Below are 19,265 nucleotides of genomic sequence, written 5' to 3'. Positions count from 1 at the left end.
AATAATTTTTTTTTTATCACTGAGTCTTTGCAAACATAAAAAAGCTATTTTATCTGAGGGAACACCAAGTAGAGGATGTTGGGAGGACCCATTCGGGTTGGAAGATACAAACTAAAAGTAGACTATAGACTGAACATGATGGCCACTCAATACCTCTATTGCAAACTACAACACCTAAAAAGGAGAGAGAAAAAAAGGGAATGCCCTGCCACAGAGGCAGGGTGGGGTGGTGGGGGATGGGATGGGGGTGGTGGAGGGATACTGGGATCATTGGTGGAGGTGAAAGGGCACTAGCGGAGGGATGGGTAAACGATCACTGTAAGAGTGAAATGCAAACACAAAAGTTCATAAGTTTGTAACTGTACAACACAGTGATTATCTAATAAAAAAAGCTATTTTATATAGAAAATCAAGGTTGTGCTAAGTAAAGGGTTTAACAGGAGGAGAAAGGAACAGTGTGAGTGTGTGTGTGTGTGTGTGTGTGTGTGTGTGTTTAACTGAAGTCCACAAAACATAAAATCAACCATTTAAAATTCTATTTATTTTGTTGGCTTGTATTTGGACCCTACCCAGCGGTGTGCAGGCGGTTGCTCCTGGCTCATTGATCCATGTTTGTGGGTTGCTCCCAGCGGTGTCAGGAATTGAACCCAGAACTCCCTTAGCTAAGCATGTGTTCCAGCCTTTGCCTGATCTTCCCAGCCCAAATGAACCACTTAAAAGAAAACAATGCAGGGGGCGGGGAGTTAGCTTTAAGGGCTGGAAACCAGGGCAGGTTTGCATGCAGGAAGTCTAGGTCTGAGCCCTAGCACAGCAGGGTCCCTGAGCACCACTCAGGGTAACCGCCAAGCACTGAGCCAGGAGTGAGCACCTCCCAGTGTGGCCTCAAAAAAGTGAAAAAGCACACAACGCAGTGACATTTAAAGTGTTTATAATGTTGTGCAATCACCACCTTTGTCTAGTTCCAGGACGTTCGTATCGCCTCAGAAAAGAAACCTGGGGCCTTTTTAAAATAATTTAATTTTTTTTTTTTGCTTTTTCAGTCACACCCGGCAATGCACAGGGGTTACTCCTGGCTCAAGCACTCAGGAATTACTCCTGGCGGTGCTTGGGGGACCATATGGGATGCTGGGAATCGAACCCGGGTCGGCCGTGTGCAAGGCAAACACCCTCCCCACTTGCTACCGCTCCAGCCCCAAAATAATTTAATTTAATTTAATTTTTATAAAGTTGTTCACAATAATTTATTACATACAATATTTCAACACCAATCCCACCATCATTACACTTTCCCGGCACCATATTTCCAAATTTTTCCACCATGACCCTCAAAGCTGCCCCCAAAGCAGGACCGAAATATTTTATTTCATATTGTTTCTTATGAATAATCTGTTAAAAATGATCCAAAAAAGTTTCCTTAGAGGAAAGTGTGTGAAGATTATTGTATCTCACTCTGGAGCCATTGAGCCCTCGTTTAAGAGATTACTAATATGTTGTTAGAGGTTGAGCCTTGTATGCTAATATATAGATAGATAGATATAGATATAGATAATTGAGATTGGTTGCCTTCTACTATACACCCATCAAATGTGGTTTGCTACTCTTGGTACATCAGTGGTGAGAGTATGAGATGTTGTGTGGCCGCATTTGTGGCTGCATGCTCAACCTGGGGCCTTTTATTTTATTTTGGGCATTGAAGTCACACCTGATGGTGCTCAGGGCTAACTCCTAGCACTGCACTTAGAGGTTACTACTGTCGGGCCCAAGGGTCCATAAGTGGTGCAAGAGATTGAACCTAGTTTGGTCACGTGCAAGGCAAATGCCCTACCCACCATACTATCTCTTCAGGCCCAAGCTGGGTTCTTTTAGGCAATCCCACCCAGTTCCCCTCTCCTTGCTGGCCACCCAGCCTCTCCTCTGTCTCTCCTGCTTGCATATCTTAGAGATTTCGCAGACATGCCACATACACTATGTGACCTTTTCAGTCTCAATTCTTTGACTCGGCACAAGTTTGGAATTCCTCTGCTCTGGGCAGCATCAGAGCTTCGTTGTGCTTCTCACAACTGAATGGTATCCCGTCGCCTAGATGTCCCCTATCGCACTGATGTAAACGGGGTAAATTTGTAAATTTGTAAATGGGCGTTTCTACTGTTGGTCTATTGTGAGTGCTGTGATAGGCACAGGATTACTTGGACTGCCTGTGTTTTTACTTTTGGGGTCACATCCAGCGATGCACAGGGGTTACTCCTGACTCTGCACTTAGGAATTACCCCTGGTGGTGCTCAGGGGGCCATATGGGATGCTGGGAATCGAACCCGGGTCGGCCACGTGCAAAGCAAACGCCCTACCCTCTGTGCTATCGCTCCAGCACCTGGACTGACTGTTTTCAATTGTGAGAGTCAGAGCTATACCTAGGAGGGGAATAGCTGGATCACATGGTATTTCTATGCTGAACTTAAAAAAAAAAAAATCAGCCCCTGGGGCCAGAGTGAGAGTAGAGTAGGTAGTGCTTGCTGTGTACGCGCTGACCCAGGTTCACTCGTCACTCATATTTCCTGAGTGCAGAGCCAGAAGTAACCCTTGAGCATTGCCAGGTGTGGCCCAAAAGAGCAAAAATAAAATCAGCCATGGGAGCCATTTGTAGTGGTGCTCAGGGGGGCCGGGTGGTGCCAGGAGCTGAACCCGGGTCTTGTATAATGCCAGGCTCGTGGTTTGCCACTTGAGCCTCATCCCACCTTCTTTGTTTTTTCTTTTTCTTTTTGGGTCACACCCGGCGATGCACAGGGGTTACTCCTGGCTCTGCACTCAGGAATTACCCCTGGCGGTGCTCAGGGGACCATATGGGATGCTGGGATTTGAACCCGGGTCGGCCAGGTGCAAGGCAAACGCCCTACCCGCTGTGCTATTGCTCCAGCCCCCCACCTTCTCTGTTTAACTGTTTGAGAAACCCCAAGTTTTTCTCTAGAAATGGCTACACCATTTTTCATTGCCACCAGCTGTGTATAAGTGTTCCGGTTTTTCCACATCGTTGCCAATATTTATTGTGTTTCCATTGTTTTGAACGTAGTCCCTGTAATGATTGCGAAGTGGCAAAATAGATGTCGGCGGTACTGTTCACTTACTAATAATGTATGCAGATCAGTAGGGACACCTTTATTTTTTACCATTGTTATCGAGGGACCCTGATTTACAGAGCTGTGAATTATGCTTTTGGGGGTACAACATTCCAGCACCACACCCCCCCACCAGACAACCTGCCTTCCCCTCCCCCCCAGAGCCTCTCTCTCCGCTCCCGCCCCTGCTCCTGTGTCAGCTCAGTTCTACAGATAAAATTTCCAGTTCTGATGACTCTGGACACTTGTTGTTCCTTTACTATGTTTCTTTATAAGCCAGTTCTGAGCGAGATGATTTTTCAAAAAAGAACTCCGAAAGGAGGAGGGTCTGGAGCGATAAGAGGCCGGAGCTGCAGAGATAAGAGGCAGAGTGCGTGCTTCGTGTGCAGAAGGTCTGGGTTCCATCTCTTGTACCAGCTGCTCCCCTGGGGGCTTCTGTGTGCGCCTCTCTGCCCAAAGAAAGTCAGCTGGGAATATGGCCCAATGGTAGAGCATTTGCCTTGCTTGTGTGAGGTCCTGGGTTCGAGTCCTGGCACCACATGGTCCCCTGAGCACTACTAGGACTGACTCCCTGAGCACTAAGCTGGGAATAGGCCCAACTGCAGCTAGTTTTGACCCGACACCACCCCGTCCAAAAAAGGGAGAGGCCGGGGCCACCGTACAGCAGGTAAGGGCTTGCTTTGCACACCTGGGTTTGCTCCCTGGCACCACATATAGTTCCCTGAGCCCCATCTTGAGTGATCCCTGAATGCAGAGTCAGAAGTAAACCCTGAGCACCATGGGGAGTCCCCCTCCCCCCTGAAAAAAAAAGTGAGGAAAATGCTTTTTTACAATTTATTGTAAGGATTCACTCATACAATTTGAGGGTGGAAGTACCCTCATAAGTGCTTGTAGGAGGGTGAGTTAATGAAGTTTAAAGCTAGAGAGAGCACTAAGAGCCCGAGTGCAGGCTTTTCACAGGGAAGACTGGGGTCCACCTCCCAGTACCATCTGGTCACCGAGCACCACCAGGAGTGACTCCGGAGCACAGAGCTGGCAGTAGCCCCTGAGCACCCTAGATGTGGCCACCTCCAAAAGAAAATAGCAAAAGCCTTAAGATGTATTCAGAACAAAAACCAACAAAAGAACAGAAGCATCTACGCCTCTGCACTAGGTTCCTAAATGACTGTCCGAAGAGGAGGATGGATTGTTGTTTTCATGTTTTTTTTTTGTTATCGTCATTTTTGTTTTTATGTATTTTTAAAAGTTTTTTTTTTTTGGGGGGGAGCTACATCCAGCGATGCTCACGCTCACTCCTGGCTCTGTGCTCAGGGATCATTCTAACGGAGCTCAGGGAGTAATATGGAGTGCCAGGGAGCAACCGTATACAAGGCAAGTGCCTCGCCCATTATACTATCTCTCTGGCTTTGAGCTGTGTTGCTTTTGTTAGAACTGATCAAAGCAGGAAAAAATGCACCAAAAAACAGAGCTGGGGAGATGACTCAAAGGGCTGGAGCGCATGCTTTATCAAGGGGGCCTGGGTTTGATCCCTCAAGCACTGAGCTAGGGTAGCCTCTGAATGCCACCTGACGTGGCGCCAAACACCAAACCGAAAACCAGGAGAAATCAACCTGCACAATTTTTATTTATTGGACCACAGTCAGGAGAGTTCAAGACAATAGTGTTTAGGCTGGAGAAATAGTGCAGGAGGGAAGGCACTTGCCTTGTACGCAGCAAATCCCAGTTGAATCCCTGGCAACGGACACAGTCCCCCTAACACCACTGGTGTTCACTCGTGAGCAGAGAGTCAGCAAATGCCAACTGATACACAGGTATTCAGAACATTCTTTAAAAGGCTTATGTCACTTAAAAAAAAAAAAGTAGTGGGACTGGAGCGATAGCACAGCGGGTAGGGTGTTTGCCTTGCATGTGCGACCCAGGTTCGATTCCCAGCATCCCATAGGGTCCCCTGAGCACCTCCAGGAGTGATTCCTGAGTGCAGAGCCAAGAGTAACCCCCTGTGCATCGCCGGGTGGGACCCAAAAAGAAAAAAAAAAGTAACTGAGGTTGTAGTGGTTAAGGGGCAGCCATGCATGTGGCCTTGCATGTGGCCAGTCCAGCTGCTCCCTCGCACCAGACAGTCCCCTGAAAATTGTTGAGGGTAACTCTCAAGACCCCTAGTACAACAGGGATGGCCAGGGGGTAAGCACTGAACTATCTGCCAAGCTGGTTGAGAATCACTGGCCTCCTAGGAGACTCCCCTCAATTAAAGTATACAACTAAAATATGTATATTAATGAAGCTACGCCTGTGGCAAGATTCTCAGCAATCCCAGTAAGGGACTCCAGTCATCTTCACAGGGCAGAAGCCAGGCCGCGGCGACAGCTGCAAGAATCCTAGGCCTGTGCGGGTCTGCGCCGGACAGATTTCAGTTGTGGAGGACAGTGAGGCTCTTGAAAGGAGCGGGGGAGGGGACTGAGAGTAGCTCCCCAGGAGGCGCCTTGGGCTTTCTTCCCTCCTGGGTCCCCGCAGGCCACGTTCCTGTGTTTTTTTTTGTTTTGTTTTTTGGGTCACTCCTGGCTCTGCACTCAGGAATTACCCCTGGCCGTGCTCAGGGGACCATATGGGATGCTGGGATTTGAACCCGGGTCGGTCCCGTGCAAGGCAAACGCCCTACCCGCTGTGCTATCGCTCCAGCCCCCCCCTTTTTTTTTTTTTTTTTTTGAGGCCACTTTCCTGTGAGGTGGCAAGGAGAAGAGACGCTTCGGCCAGTGTGTGAATGCACCTCGCCCCCAGACCGCACAGCCTGAGGCACGTACAGGTCAAGAAGCCTCTCGTCCGCTGTACTTGGCCCCCGTCACTCCGGCCCACGGCTGGTAGCCGTTAGTAGGTCTACACCGGAAGCATATGTCATTACAGGTTCAAATAAGCAAACATGTCTGCACTCAGAGTTAGTCTCGGTGCAGCCCAGGCGGGCGCCTGAGGCTGGGGGAGATGGCTCACAGGGCTGGCATTATGCTCTACACATCAGAGCCCCAGGTTTGGTCCCCTGAAGCCACAGGGTCCCCCAGGCATTGCCGGGGATGGGCCACAAGTACAAACCAACAAACTCCAATGAATTTGTTTATTAAGTGCTGACCGTGTGCAGATTAACTCTCCAGAAGTGGCCAGAGGGAAGGCTCCTGCTTGTCCCACAGCTCCTACGGCTGGCCAATGTGGCATTTTAGGCACTGTATCACTGTCGTCCTGTTGTTCACCGATTTGCTCAAGCGGGCACCAGTAACGTCTCCATGATGAGACTTGTTGTGACTCTTTTTGGCATATCGAATACGCCACGGGGAGCTTGCCAGGCTCTGCCGTGTGGGCGGGATACTCTTGATAGCTTGCTGGGCTCTCTGAGAGTATTGGAGTTGGCCGTGTGCAGGGTTGGCCATGTTCAAGGCAAATGTCCTACCCGCTGTGCTATCGCTCCAGTCTTGGCACTTTAACAGAATACAAATGTGGCAGGAAGTCAGAGGGCGAGAAGTTCCTGAAACAGGTCTGTCTTTCTACTTCCATGTGAACTGTGACCTGGAGTTTGAACCTGGCAGTCGGCGATCAAGTGAGACAAAATTAAAGTGGTAGCGCCCTGCTCTGACTTTGAGAAGAGCGGAAGGGCACACTGGGGCGGGCAGCTGGGCGACCTTGGGCCTCTCCGTTTTTCCGCTCAGATGTTGCCATCTCTAATGTGGGGTGAGCGCCAAAGGAAACAACCCAAGTAAAACTGCTTTGTACACCACAAGCTAGTAGTGTTTCCCACCTACTAGTTATTCCTCCAGAGACCCCAACATTTTATTTTGTTTTTGAATGGGCAACAAGTTCATTTGAAAAAATTAATTTTCAACTGGTTTAAAGGGTACATGGTAAATCTTCTTCTTCTTCCTTGTCCCTTAATCACACTTTTGTATGCTTTCCTATGCCCATACTGACAGGAAACTTTGTGTGTCCTTCCTATGCATTTAATAAGCAGGTGTGTGTCATACGAAAGAATATACATATTTATTGTTTTATTTTCTGGTGTTTCACTTCATGGGTCTCCCCACGCCTAGCTTAAAGAGGTCGGATTGATTAATAAAACTGTAACTCCTGGACTGGAGAGATAGCATAGGGTTAAGGCACTTGCCTTGCGCACAGCTGATCTGGGTTCGACCCCTGGCACCCCATATGGCCCCCTTATCTCTGCCCCCTCCCATCTGCAAGTGACCCCCAAGCTCAGAGCCAGGCGTCAGCTCTGAACATAGCAAATGTGACCCAAATAAACAAGCAAACCAAACAAACCTGTCGCCCTTCCTTTATTTTTATTTTTTTTAATGTTTAATTTTTTTATTTTTTAAATTATTATTATTATTTGCTTTTTGGGTCACACTCGGCGATGCTCAGGGGTTACTCCTGGCTCTGCACTCAGGAATCACTCCTGGTGGTGCTCGGGGAACCATATGGGATGCCGGGGATCGAACCAGGGTCGGCTGCATGCAAGGCAAATGCCCTACCCGCTGTGCTATCGCTCCAGCCCCTCGCCCTTTCTTTAGAGTGTACAACGTGGTGATTTGGTGTGGACACTGAAGGGATGGCTACTTGCTGGTGAATTAGCACAACCAACATCTCCGTTTACATGTTTTCATGCTGTTGTTATCACTGTTGGTGTTTCAGTGCGCCACACCCCACTGGCCCTTACCCAAGCAAGTGCAAGTAAAGACTGCACTCTGCCACTCGACAGACCCTTCTTCCCTCTCTCCCTCCCTCCCTCCCTCCCTCCCTCCCTCCCTCCCTCCCTTCCTCCCTCTTTGCCTTTCTTCTTCCTGCCTCCCTTCCTTCCTGAGAGTGTTGGAGTCACACCCTGCAAAGCTCCAGGGCTATGCCTGTCTCTCTCTTCAGATCCTTCTGGTACCTGCGGGTCCATCTGTATTCTGTGGGATCAGAGTAGGGTCAGATGCTTGTAAATGCCTTCTCTCTTGTCCTTCTCTCTGACCCTTTCTTCTTCCTGTTTTAACTACAAATTATTATTATTTTTTTGTCTTTTGGGGTTACACCCAGCAATGCTCAGGGGTTACCTCTGGCTCTGCACTCAGGAATGACTCCTGGTGGTGCTTGAGGGACCCTACGAGATGCCGGGGATTGAACCAGGGTCGGCTGCATGCAAGGCAAATGCCCTGCCCGCTATACTATCACTCCTTCCCCTTCACTACAAATCTTAAAGATTCTTCTGCGTCCATGCAAAGATCAATGCCTTTCTCATTGAACAGCTGTGCCAGGCATATGGCTTCCCTGCCCGCCGTGCTCTACTCTTGCTCCCGCCAGAGACCATTACACTATGCCACTGCACTGGGCCACCTTCCCAGGGATGGCACCTTTCCTGGCTCACGATAGTTCTAGTCTTTGTCCCAAGCGCTGCCCTGGTTATCCTATCCACTCTCTTCTCACCTTCCTGGCAAAAAAAGGAAGGGGCAGTTTTCGATTTTGATAGATACTGCCAGCTTGTCTCCTACAGATGGTGACTTTTAAAATCATCACTTCTCTTTCTAATCAAGAAGCAGGCAGTCCTGTGTGGTGGCGAAGCCCTCAAATCTTGCATCTGATGGAGCCAGAGGGATGTATTTTTGTTTTTTCAAAGAAAACAGCTCAGACCTTCGTGGAGTCACGTTGCCAAATGGTTTGGAGGCCAGAAGCTGGAGCCAGGATGCCCCAGCTCGAACATTTCACATGTGACCTTAGGTCACGTCTGTTCTTTGCCTCCCTGTCAAAAGGACCCACTGTCCTCCTATCTCAGGAACGACTGAAGTGTGTCTCAATCAGCCTTGGTACAACTGACATTTGGGACTGGGTAATTCTTTGTCAAGAGGTGTGGTCCTCTGCAGGGCAGGGGGCAAAGCAGCTTCTGTGGCCACTACCCATGAGTGACAGCAGCATTTTCCTTCCACTGTGACAACGGTTGAAAATGTCACGCTGGAGCACTAGTTCGGTGGGTAGCGATTTTGCCTTGAAGCAGCTGACCTGGGTTTGGTCCCCGACACAACACATGTTCTCCTGAGCCAGGAGTGGTTCCTGAGCGCAGAGCTAGAATAAACTCTGAGCAATGCCAGGTGTGGGCCCCCAAAGAGACAACAGAAAGAAAGTGTCCCCAGACATTGTCAAAAGTCCCCTGGGAGGCGGGGTCAAAGGCTCGAAGTCCTTGGAGAATTAGTAGGCTGCTGTGGGCATTAAAGGAATGTCTTACAATGTAGAAAATACTCAGAGCAAAGCTGACATGCAATTACTGTCATCATCATTCCCTAGTTCTAGCCTAAACTGTAGAAAAGAAACAGTTCTGATCGTTGGGGGCTTCAACTAGTGTCTGGAACAAGAATGCAAGTCCTTGTCAAAGATCAGAGGTTGGCAGCTTCAGGATCAATTACAGGACCCCCACCCCCACTCAGAGTTCCACTGTGGGGACCAGGGGGTCCTGTCAGAAACCTAAAAGGAGCTTCCGCTGAGCCCTGTTCAATTGTCAATGCCCTGGCCCCATCTCGTTGCCCCTCCTGTATTCAAATGGTGCAGACTTCACATCTCTGGGTTTTCCATAAATCTGTGGCCCTGAAACAACAGATTGCCCACAAAACCCAGCCCTCAAAGGGGGTGAATGAAACAAAAAAGGGAGATCTAGGAAAAACAAAAGGCTGAGTTTCTTTAAATCTCTGGCTCTGCCCAGCACAAGCATTTCCAATGAAAAAGAAAGCATTCTTTCTTCTGTGTCCATTTCAGCTGGCTTCCAGCTTCGGCCTGGTGAATAATGTCACCACATCGTTATTCTGTCCCACAAGGTAAAATCAAATGAGCAACTTAACAACCAGAAGTGTGCTCGCCTGGAGGAAAAGGCTCATTTAAAAGCTTTTCAACTGTGCAATTCCCTCCTATGTTGCCACACCCTCTTTGGTCTTTTCAAACCTATGGGAAAGTTGTTACTTTGCACACAAGGTGTAAATAATGCCCTCCTGGAAGTGCCTCATGCCATACTTTATTTTTTTTTAATTGCTTTTAGTCTTTTGGGATTCCTGCAGTGTCTACAAATAGATTAGCCTCTAAGAATTCTGAGTTACCATGGCTAGGAAAAAAAACACTGGTTTAATTAGCCATGGTCCTATTTTTGAAATTACATCTGCTCTTTTTTTTTTTTTAAATGCAACTTGGTCTATGCAAAAACTTGTAGAGGATGTGTGTGTGTGTGTGTGTGTGTGTGTGTGTGTTGGGGAAGGGGGAGCATGCAGGTTTTGGTTTGAATTCATTTTCATGAGCCTGAAAGCGAAATCAAGAGTATTGAGCGAATAATGTATCATCATACATTAAACATGATCAAATGAAGGGAGTTGAAAAGAAATGATTGCAGAAAAAGGAATTGCTGGAAATACTGGGTCAGCTGATGATCCTAGCGTCTGTGTGAGAGAGCAAATCAGCCTTCACATTCCTGCTTTACATGGTGTTTTGGTTTTTCACGCCCAAATCCTCAGACTTGATTAATCATTGAAGGAATGAAAATGAAAGGGCCATGTGGTTCACTTGAAGGGTCACTGCAAAACCAGAGAGCGAGTGTCCAGAATCTATGGGACTAGATTCCAAGGCCAAAAGTTTTATCTCATGATTTCCTTGTACTTTTCTTCATTTCTGAAACAGTGGAAGCTGCGTCCTTTATTTTTGAGCTCTAAATTGTTATAATCCTTCTTAGTCTCAGAATTCTTTCAGGCCAGTGTTCTTCATTGCTTTCCAAGATAACTCTCCTTATACACTTTTGACTTTCTTTAAAATGGCTGCCAGAGAGACTAGAACCATAGTACAGTTCCTTGCATGTGGTTGACCTGGGTTTGATCCCTGGCACCCCAAATAGTTCCTCTCTCCCCCTCCCAGCCTACCAAGAGTGATCCCTGGGCACAGAGCCCAGAGTAATCCCTGAGCACTACTGGGTGTGGACTTAAAAAAAAAAAGCCGCCTGAAAATAATTTGGAATGAAGAAATAGTAGGGAAAAAAAAAACAACAACCAAGGACCAACAAATTCCAGGGGCCAGATAGCGGAGAGGTTAAGGTGCTTGGCAACTCAGTTCCATCCTTTGCACCATGCATGGTCCCCTAAGTGCTGTCAGGAGTGACCCCTAGCAGACTAGGAGTAGCCCATGGGCACTGCCAGGTACGGCCCAAGCCCGACCCCTCACAATAACTTTTAGGGTTGGAGACGTAGTTCAGAGGTAGAGCACTTTTTTCCCTTCAATACTAGGCATTAAAAAAAAAACAAAACAACAAACTTTTATGGTCTGTGGGATATAGTATTAGTTCCTGACATCAGCAGTTATCTTAAAAAACTTATTTTCAGGGGCTGGAGCGATAGCACAGCGGGTAGGGCATTTGCCTTGCACACAGCCGACCCAGGTTCGATTCCCAGCATCCCATATGGTCCCCTAAGCACTGCCAGGAGTAATTCCTGAGTGCATGAGCCAGGAGTAACCCCTGAGCATCGCCGGGTGTGACCCAAAAAGCAAAAAAAAAAAAAACAACTTATTTTCAGTGGTAGGCATGCACTCTAGCGCTGTTATATCGTGTGTGTGTGTGTGTGTGTGTGTGTGTGTGTGTGTGTGTGTGTTCACATGCAGAGCTCCACCACTGAGTGCCGCACCCCCTTCAGATAATTCTAGTAAGATGGGAATTCTGAACTTTGTGGGGCTAGTCGTCTGCATCAGTTCTCTCTTGCTAGGGAACATATTGCCCCCAGCCCGTATTGACTGACATGACAGAGGTTAGGAATTGGATGGGGTTTAGCTGAGCACCTCCAGCCCAGGGTCTCTAAAAGACTTAAGGGTCGGGGGGCCCCCAGGGCTGCAAATCCCTGTGAGCTGACTCAGCGGGCTGTTGGCAGCCTCTCCACTGGGCAGGCTTTCCTCAAAGCCACAGGGAGGAGCAGCCAAAAGGCCTTTCCTAATGTAATCCGAGATGTAAAAACTTTTTTTTCTTTTTTCATTTCTTTCCTTTATTTTGGGCCACACCTGATGGTGCTTGGGATTGCTCCCTGCCACATGCCCCAAATGCTGGTGGGACCATGTGGTGCTGGGGGTGAAAACTGGGGCTCCTGCACGCAAATATGCACTTCAGTCCCTTGCATTCTCTCCTCAGCTCCTTCTTTTTGCTTAGAATCCAGCAGGCCCCGCTCCTACTCAAATGGAAGAGATTCCCTAGGCATGACCACCAGGAGAATGGGGTTACATAGGATCCTCTTAAAGAGGGACTGTCATGGGGCTGGGGAATTATAGGATATATGTCAAGGGGCTGAGCTTCTGCTCTGCATGATTCCCTGAATATGACTCTCCAGTACTACCAAGTGTGACTCTCCTCCCCCCAAAAAAAGAGTGCCTGACACACACCATTTGTATTTTTTTTTTCTGGGTCTCATACTAAGTGGTGCTCTGGCTATCAAACCCAGGCCTTCTGCATGCGAAGAAGGCACACAGATCCTTTGAACTCTTATCTTTCTGCCCCCAGAAACTAATTTTGAATGATAAACCCTCAAATGCTCTAGTTGTGGATGTAAAAGGGCATAGTCACTTTGGAAAAAAGATTTTGATCGTACCTCTAAAAAGTTAAACATAAATTTATTGTTTCACTCAACATTCCATTCCTAGTTATCTATTTAAGAGAACTATTTAAACATGTCTACATAAAGATGTTTTCAAATGTTTACAGCAACCTCTCTTTGTAATAGCCATCGAGCAGTACCAGGACTCTTGAGATAATTGAAATATCTACGAACGAGACACAGAATGGTAAGAAAATATATAAAGCATGGTACATATATGCAATGGAACAAACACTGATCATGGTATAGACATGCAGTGGAATAAACTCTGACCCATGCTATGACACTGATAACAATCAATTTTGCACCGAGGTTATTGGGATAGTTCTGCTGTTGGTGATGATGGTGACCCTGATTCATGCTATGACATTGATAACTTAATCAATTTTGCACTGAGGTTATCAGGATAGTCTGCTGTAGGTGATGATGGTGAGAAGATGCTGGTGATCACGCCCAGAAAGTTCTCAGTGGCTTGAAGCATTTCTCAACCAGGCTTCAGAAGTCAACGGGATATTTCAAAGGGGCTACAGATGAAACTCACAGAAGTGAGGGGCTAGGGCATGAGACTAGGGGGTCAATCAATAGGAAAAGTAACACAGGAAGGAAACAAGGTCATGGTTGGAAAAAGAATGAGAGAAACCAACTTAAAGCACTTGCCCAGCAAGGCCCCAGATTCTAACCCTGGGGCTACTGGCAAGTACTGAAATCAACCTGACAGCTCTTAAGGATCCTGAGCAGGAAAGTCAGGAAGAGGGTTCAGTAGTTTAGGAAGTGCCCAAGGCAAGTCTGAGTGCTGAGCTTCATCTTTCCTGCCTGGTATAGGCTCAGGGATTCTGCTTGAAGGATATTATAATAAGTGAAGGAATTAAGGCAAAGACAACCTATGACAGGATTCCATTTATACAAAATGTCCCTAATACACAAATCCATGAGGTTGATGTAGTAAATTCTGTTGTGGTGGCAGAGGTTGGGAATTGGGAGTAACTGCAAATGCGTATGAAGCAGCAGCTTTTTTTTTTTTTTTTTAAATTTATTTATTTTTAATTAGAGAATCACCGTGAGGGTACAGTTACAGATTTATACACTTTTGTGCTTATACTTCCCTCATACAAAGTTTGGGAACCCATCCCTTCACCAGTGCCCATTCTCCACCACCCGTAAACCCAGTGTCCCTCCCACCCTCCCCAATCCCATCTCCCCCCCACCCCACCCTGCCACTGTGGCAAGGCATTCCCTTCTGTTTTCTCTCTCTAATTAGCTGTTGTGGTTTGCAATAAAGGTGTTGAGTGGCCTCTGTGCTCAGTCTCTAGCCCTCATTCAGCCCGCAACTCCCTTCCCCCACATGGCCTTCGACTACAATGTAGTTGGTGATCGCTTCTCTGAGTTGACCTTTCCCCGGAACGTGAGGCCAGCCTCGAAGCCATGGAGTCAACCTCCTGGTACTTATTTCTACAGTTCTTGGGTGTTAGTCTCCCACTCTGTTATTCTATATACCATAGATGAGTGCAATCTTTCTATGTCTGTCTCTCTCTTTCTGACTCATTTCACTCAGCATGAAACTTTTCATGCCCATCCACTTAACTACAAAATTCTTGACCTCCTTTTTTCTAACAGCTGCATAGTATTCCATTGTATAGATGTACCAAAGTTTCCTCAACCAGTCATCCGTTCTGGGGCATTCGGGTTTTTTCCAGATTCTGGCTATTGTAAACAGTGGAAGCAGCAGCTTTTTGGAATAACGGAGATGTTCTGAAATCAGCAGCAGTTGGTTGTACTGCCCTGTACTTTACAAGGCATCACTGGCTGTGATGAAATCTGACCATACAAAATGGTCAGATTTCATAGTGTTACACTTAAAAAAAAAATTTCATTGATGGTGGTCGCAATCTTGAGCTTCCTCAGCATAACGAAATCAAGCTCAGCCATGCCAGCTTTAGGTCTTCTTAAAACTTCCATTTTCCCTCCCATATGCATGGAATTTGGTCCTAAGATTGAATTCTGGAACCTTGGTCCCAGATACGGCTAACTATCAAATCATTAAACCAGAGAAAGCTGATTATATTCCTATTATCGTTCTACTCTTTAAAAAATGTTTTTTAAGTATCAATTTCCTTTGGGTTAATTTTTAAAGAATTTCAAAACCATTGGTTTAAAACAAACCTCCTCTCCCCGAGCCCTACCTTCGCTCACCTTAGAGGGTGGAGTAAATCTCATTTCCTACTTTTCAGGCATTTGCCGAGTCTAATGATCATAGTTACCTGAACTATCTAGATTAATTGAACTTCATCTGGCTCTTGGAGACTCGGTGGCTTAATCATTCTCCCGGTTTCCTATATGTTACTTTCATCTGACAATTTTAGGAAATAAAGGGGAATTCTGATGTCCCCCCTTTCATTTCCTGAAGAAACTTCACGTTAAAAAAAAAAAAGCCAGATTGTCGTCCGCCCTCCCCCCCCAAAGTTAACTACTTACTCCCAGTTTCATTGCAACACATCAAAACCCCCCAAAAAAAAAAAAACCAAAAAAACAGAAACACGAGGACTCCTGTGCTGGCCAGCAACCTAAAGTTAAAGTAAAACTTGAGAGGGGCCAAGGTCTAAAGTTCACACATTCTTGGGCGGGCTGAGCGGTCTCCACTGACGAGACCCCTGTTCCCCACAGCGCCGCCAATCACGGACATTTCCGTTGGCGCCTCGTGAACGAGAAGTTCAAGTGAGGGGAAAAACGGGTTCACGTGAAGGTCAGAGGCCCCCGAAGAAAAAGTTTTCTGGGCACGGCGGGGCTGGGGTGGAAAAAAAGTGGGGGAAAGGCAAGCAGATGTGCGTCGCCCCTGGCGGCGGCGGGACGCCAGGCCGGCGCGTTCGTTCCCGCAGGAGAGGAAGGTCGACCTGCCTTTGAGACGCCCAGGGACCCCGCGCGGGCCGCCAGCGGGGCCGGGGGCGGGGGCGCCCCGCGACCCCGCGGCAGGCTGGCGTCTCGGGGCGCCCTCGGAGGGCCGGCCAGCCGCGGCCCATTTCCGAGGTTGCATCAGGTGGGGGCCCACGCGGACTCTCCCGGGAGCCAGAGGACGGCGCGGCGAGGCCGCGCGGTGGGGGTGGGGTGGGGGCGCGGCGGGGAAGAAACGCTTCCCTCTGTCCTCTACGGGACCGGCCCCGCGGCGCAGACGGACACGCCCTCTCCGAAGGGCAGACCCGCCTCGCGGAGGGCGGATCCGGGCCGGGCCGGCCGCCGGGCCCTCAGCCGACCCCCGCGAACGCGGCCCAGCGCGGCAGCCTCTCCTCACGTGTCCCTCCCGGCGCTGGGGCCGCCTCACGTTCTGCTTCCGCCTGACCCTTCCGACTTCCGGTAAAGAGTCCCCGGCCCGCTCCTCCGCGCCCACCCGGCCTCGCCACGCGGCGCCGCAGCGTGTCCGGCCCCCGATGCGCTCGGCGGCCCCAGCTCCCCGGGACCCCGCGGCGGCCATCGAACCTCGTCGCCTCGCCGCAGCCAGGTGGCCCGGGCGGCGCTCGCTCCCGCGAGCGGCGCGGCGGGGCGGGCGGGGCGGCGGTGGCGCGGCCGCGGGCCCGTATCCCTCCGCCGCCCCTCCCCCGCCCGGCCCCGGCCCCCCTCCCGCCGGGTTTTGCTCGCCGCCCTCCGCCTCAGACTGTTTTGGTAGCAACGGCAACAGCGGCGGCGCGTCCCGGCCCGGCTCCCGGCGCTTCTTCGGCTTCGGCGGACCACCCCGCCCCTTCGTCGTCCTCCTCCTCCCTCTCGCCGGCCCCGGCGTGCCCCCGGCCGCGTCCCCCCGCGCCTCTCCGCTCGGCGCCCGCGCGTCCCCGCCGCGCTCCGGCGTCTCGTCTGCGCGCCCGGCTCCCGGCTGTCCCCGCCCGGCGTGCGGGCCGGTGTATGGGCCCCTCGCCATGTCGCTGAAGCCCCAGCCGCCGCCGCAGCCGCAGCAGCAGCAGCCGCCGCCGCCGCCACAGCCACCGCAGCCGTCGCCGCCGCAGCCGCCCGCGGCCGCCGGTGCCCGCAAGCCCGGCGCCAGCGGCCTCCTCACGGCGCCCGCCGCCGCGCCGCCGCCGGCCGCAGCCCCGGCGAACCCGGCCGCCTCCCCGGCGAGCGCGGGCGGCGGGCGGCCCGGCCTGGGCAGGTGGGTGTCGGGGCCCCGTCCCCGCGGCGCGCGGCCTGCACCCGCCCGGGCCTCGCGTCCCCTCCCCCGCGGCCCGCAGCGCCGTCCCCGCCCCGTGACCGGCCCGGGCTGGGGCTGGAGCTGGGGCCGGGGCCGGGGGGGGGGTAGGCGGGTGGGCGGGGGGCCCGCGGTGGGGGGTGGGGGGCGCTGTCAGGCCCGGTGCGGCCTCCGGCTCCCGCAACGTCCCCACCCCCCTCTGCCAAACGGTCAAGATGGAAGCGCCGGGCAGCCGCCCCCTGCGCGCCGCTCAGCCCCGCGGCCGCCTTCCTCACGCCCGCCCCGGGCCCGCGTGGGGGGCGGGGGGCGCCGCTCCCCCCAGCCCCGGCTTAAACATTAACGTGCCGGGGCCGGAGGCTTGGGTTCGGGCGCCCGGAACTTGCCAACTCCCCCGGGCCGGCGGCTGAGGGTTCGGGGGTGCGGGGTGTGTGTGTGTGGGGGGGCAAAGTTCGGTAGCGCCCCCCGCCCCGTTAAAGGGGCAGCTCGGCTGGCTTCGATCCCGCCCCGGGGGAGCCCCGACGACCTCATGGGGGTGGCCGGGCCGACCCCCCACCCCGCCCCGCCGAACTCCGGGGTCGGGGGCTTGGGTGCCGGCGCGCGCCGCGTCCCGCCCCCCCCGCCCCCTCCCCCTCCCCCGAGGCCGGGCTGGCTGAGGGGTGCCCGGCTGCCTGCCCCCGGGGCGCGGGTGGCCGCCCCGCCGCAGTGCTGGGGCCCGGGCGCCCTCCCGCGAGGCCCGGTTGCTGCAGGGGGCGTGGAGGGGTGCCTGGGCGCGACGTGCGGGTGCCCACTGGCGTGCCGTCCCGCCCGGCCCCTCCTGAGGCACAGGCTGCCCCCGCGCCCCGGCTCGGACCCCGGAGGGCGTGTGCGTGCGGGAGGCCCGTGCGAGCGGGGCGGCGGGTGTCAGCAGACTCCGTTCCATTGTGGCCAGTGTCCTGAACTTGGAGAGTGCCGCCGAGCTCGTGAAGGGCACGCAAGGGAGTCCCTTGTCCGGTGCCCCGAGCTCGGTCGAGGTGCCGGCACCTTTAGAAGTCTAGTAGCTTGGGTTTGGGATAAGGTGCTTTTTTTGTTTTTGCTTTTTTTTTTTTTTTAAATACTGTAGTGAAGCTTTAAAAAAAATTTTTTTTTAAACGTTTCGGCAGGCCACTCCGAAGGTTTTTGTTTATGGCAGAAGTTAGCCGTCGATCTGAATCCGAGCAACTTTTTTAAGGAGTTCTGCAGGGTGGAGTGGTGGAGGGGACAGCAGGGGGGGAACGTTAATTTCTCGAGTTCTCTCTACCCCTTGGACCTTTAGTTTTCTCTAGCGCACCGCCAGAGCTTCCGAGCCAAAGTAGTTCGGGTGAAGTGCTCGTTTCCCGTCTCTGCCTGCTTTGGACTCTCTAACTTAAGTTTTCCCTTTTTCTCTAGGCGTCCGTAATAAAAGCGGGAAATTAAAATATAGATATACGTATCCATAAGATTTTTTTTAAAGGCAAGAACACATATTTGCCCCCTATTTTTAGGTACGTAGAAATCTGGCAGATAGACTCAACTAGCTCAAAACACTAAGATCTTTCAAGTTGCGTCAGCTCTTGGGGTTGAGCGATTAGAAATATTTAAAACCTTTTAATACCAACAGATCTTTTTCTATTCTCACAGCTTTATAAGCATGTAAGGTTGAATGAACTTTCTTTAGGTTTAATTCACCCTTACAACCTTTCTTTTAGGTTCTTTATGAGGCAGTTCTTTTTGACAACTGACATTTTGCTTAATGTATTGGATTTATATGCGAAGATTTTTTTTTCTTGCACATGTATTTACAGTACTTGTTAAAATGGCTTTCAACTTGGAATGTTACTAGATTCTTTGTAAAACAGTTAAATTTCTGAGGTTTTGATTTTTGGGGGTTAGGGGGCCAACCAGCTGTGCTCAGGGCTTGCTCCTGGCTCTCCAATCAGGCGTCACTCCTGGCAGGGCCCTGGGGTGCTGGGGATCCAGTCAGGGTAGGCCGGGTGCAGTGCAAGTTCCCAGCTCCCAGTACTATGTCTTCAGCCCTGACTCTTTTTTTTAACTTTTGTTTGGGTACTCCGTTTGGCGATGCTCAGGGTTTACTCCTACCTCTGCACTCAGGGGTCACTCAGGGTGGTTCTTGGGAGGCTCCTTGGTGTGTGTGGGGGATGGACCCCAGGCCGGGACATGCAAGGCAAGAGCCCTACTCTAACTGCTGTACTGCCTCTCTGGCCCCACTGAGTCTTCTTTTTTCAACTGCTAAATATATCGACAGTTGCAATAAGTTTCAGAGCCCAAGTGAAGAAGAAAAATGCAGCACTGAGCTTGTCATGTTTAGAGATAGTAAAATATTAATCAAATCTAGAAGTTCATGCCTGCTTTAAATTTTGTCATATT

General features: G+C 50.8%; 2 protein-coding genes across 3 annotated transcripts in view; one reads left to right on the top strand and one right to left on the bottom strand.

Annotated features, from left to right (window-relative positions):
• The window catches only part of ACAD10 (acyl-CoA dehydrogenase family member 10), a 259,705-nt gene that overhangs the window by 79,996 nt on the left and 160,444 nt on the right, over window positions 1-19,265 (bottom strand). The window lies entirely within an intron of this gene.
• ATXN2 (ataxin 2) overlaps window positions 16,790-19,265 on the top strand; it is a 93,806-nt gene continuing 91,330 nt past the window's right edge. For both annotated transcript variants that reach the window (XM_055146604.1, XM_055146603.1), the window contains exon 1: window positions 16,790-16,847. The gene's annotated coding sequence lies outside the window, so the exon portion shown is untranslated. The remainder of the gene's footprint in view (window positions 16,848-19,265) is intronic.

This window comes from Sorex araneus, chromosome 9, assembly GCF_027595985.1.
Source record: "Sorex araneus isolate mSorAra2 chromosome 9, mSorAra2.pri, whole genome shotgun sequence".
Taxonomy (NCBI): Eukaryota; Metazoa; Chordata; class Mammalia; order Eulipotyphla; family Soricidae; genus Sorex; species Sorex araneus.
This window is presented reverse-complemented; position numbering and strand designations above follow the sequence as displayed.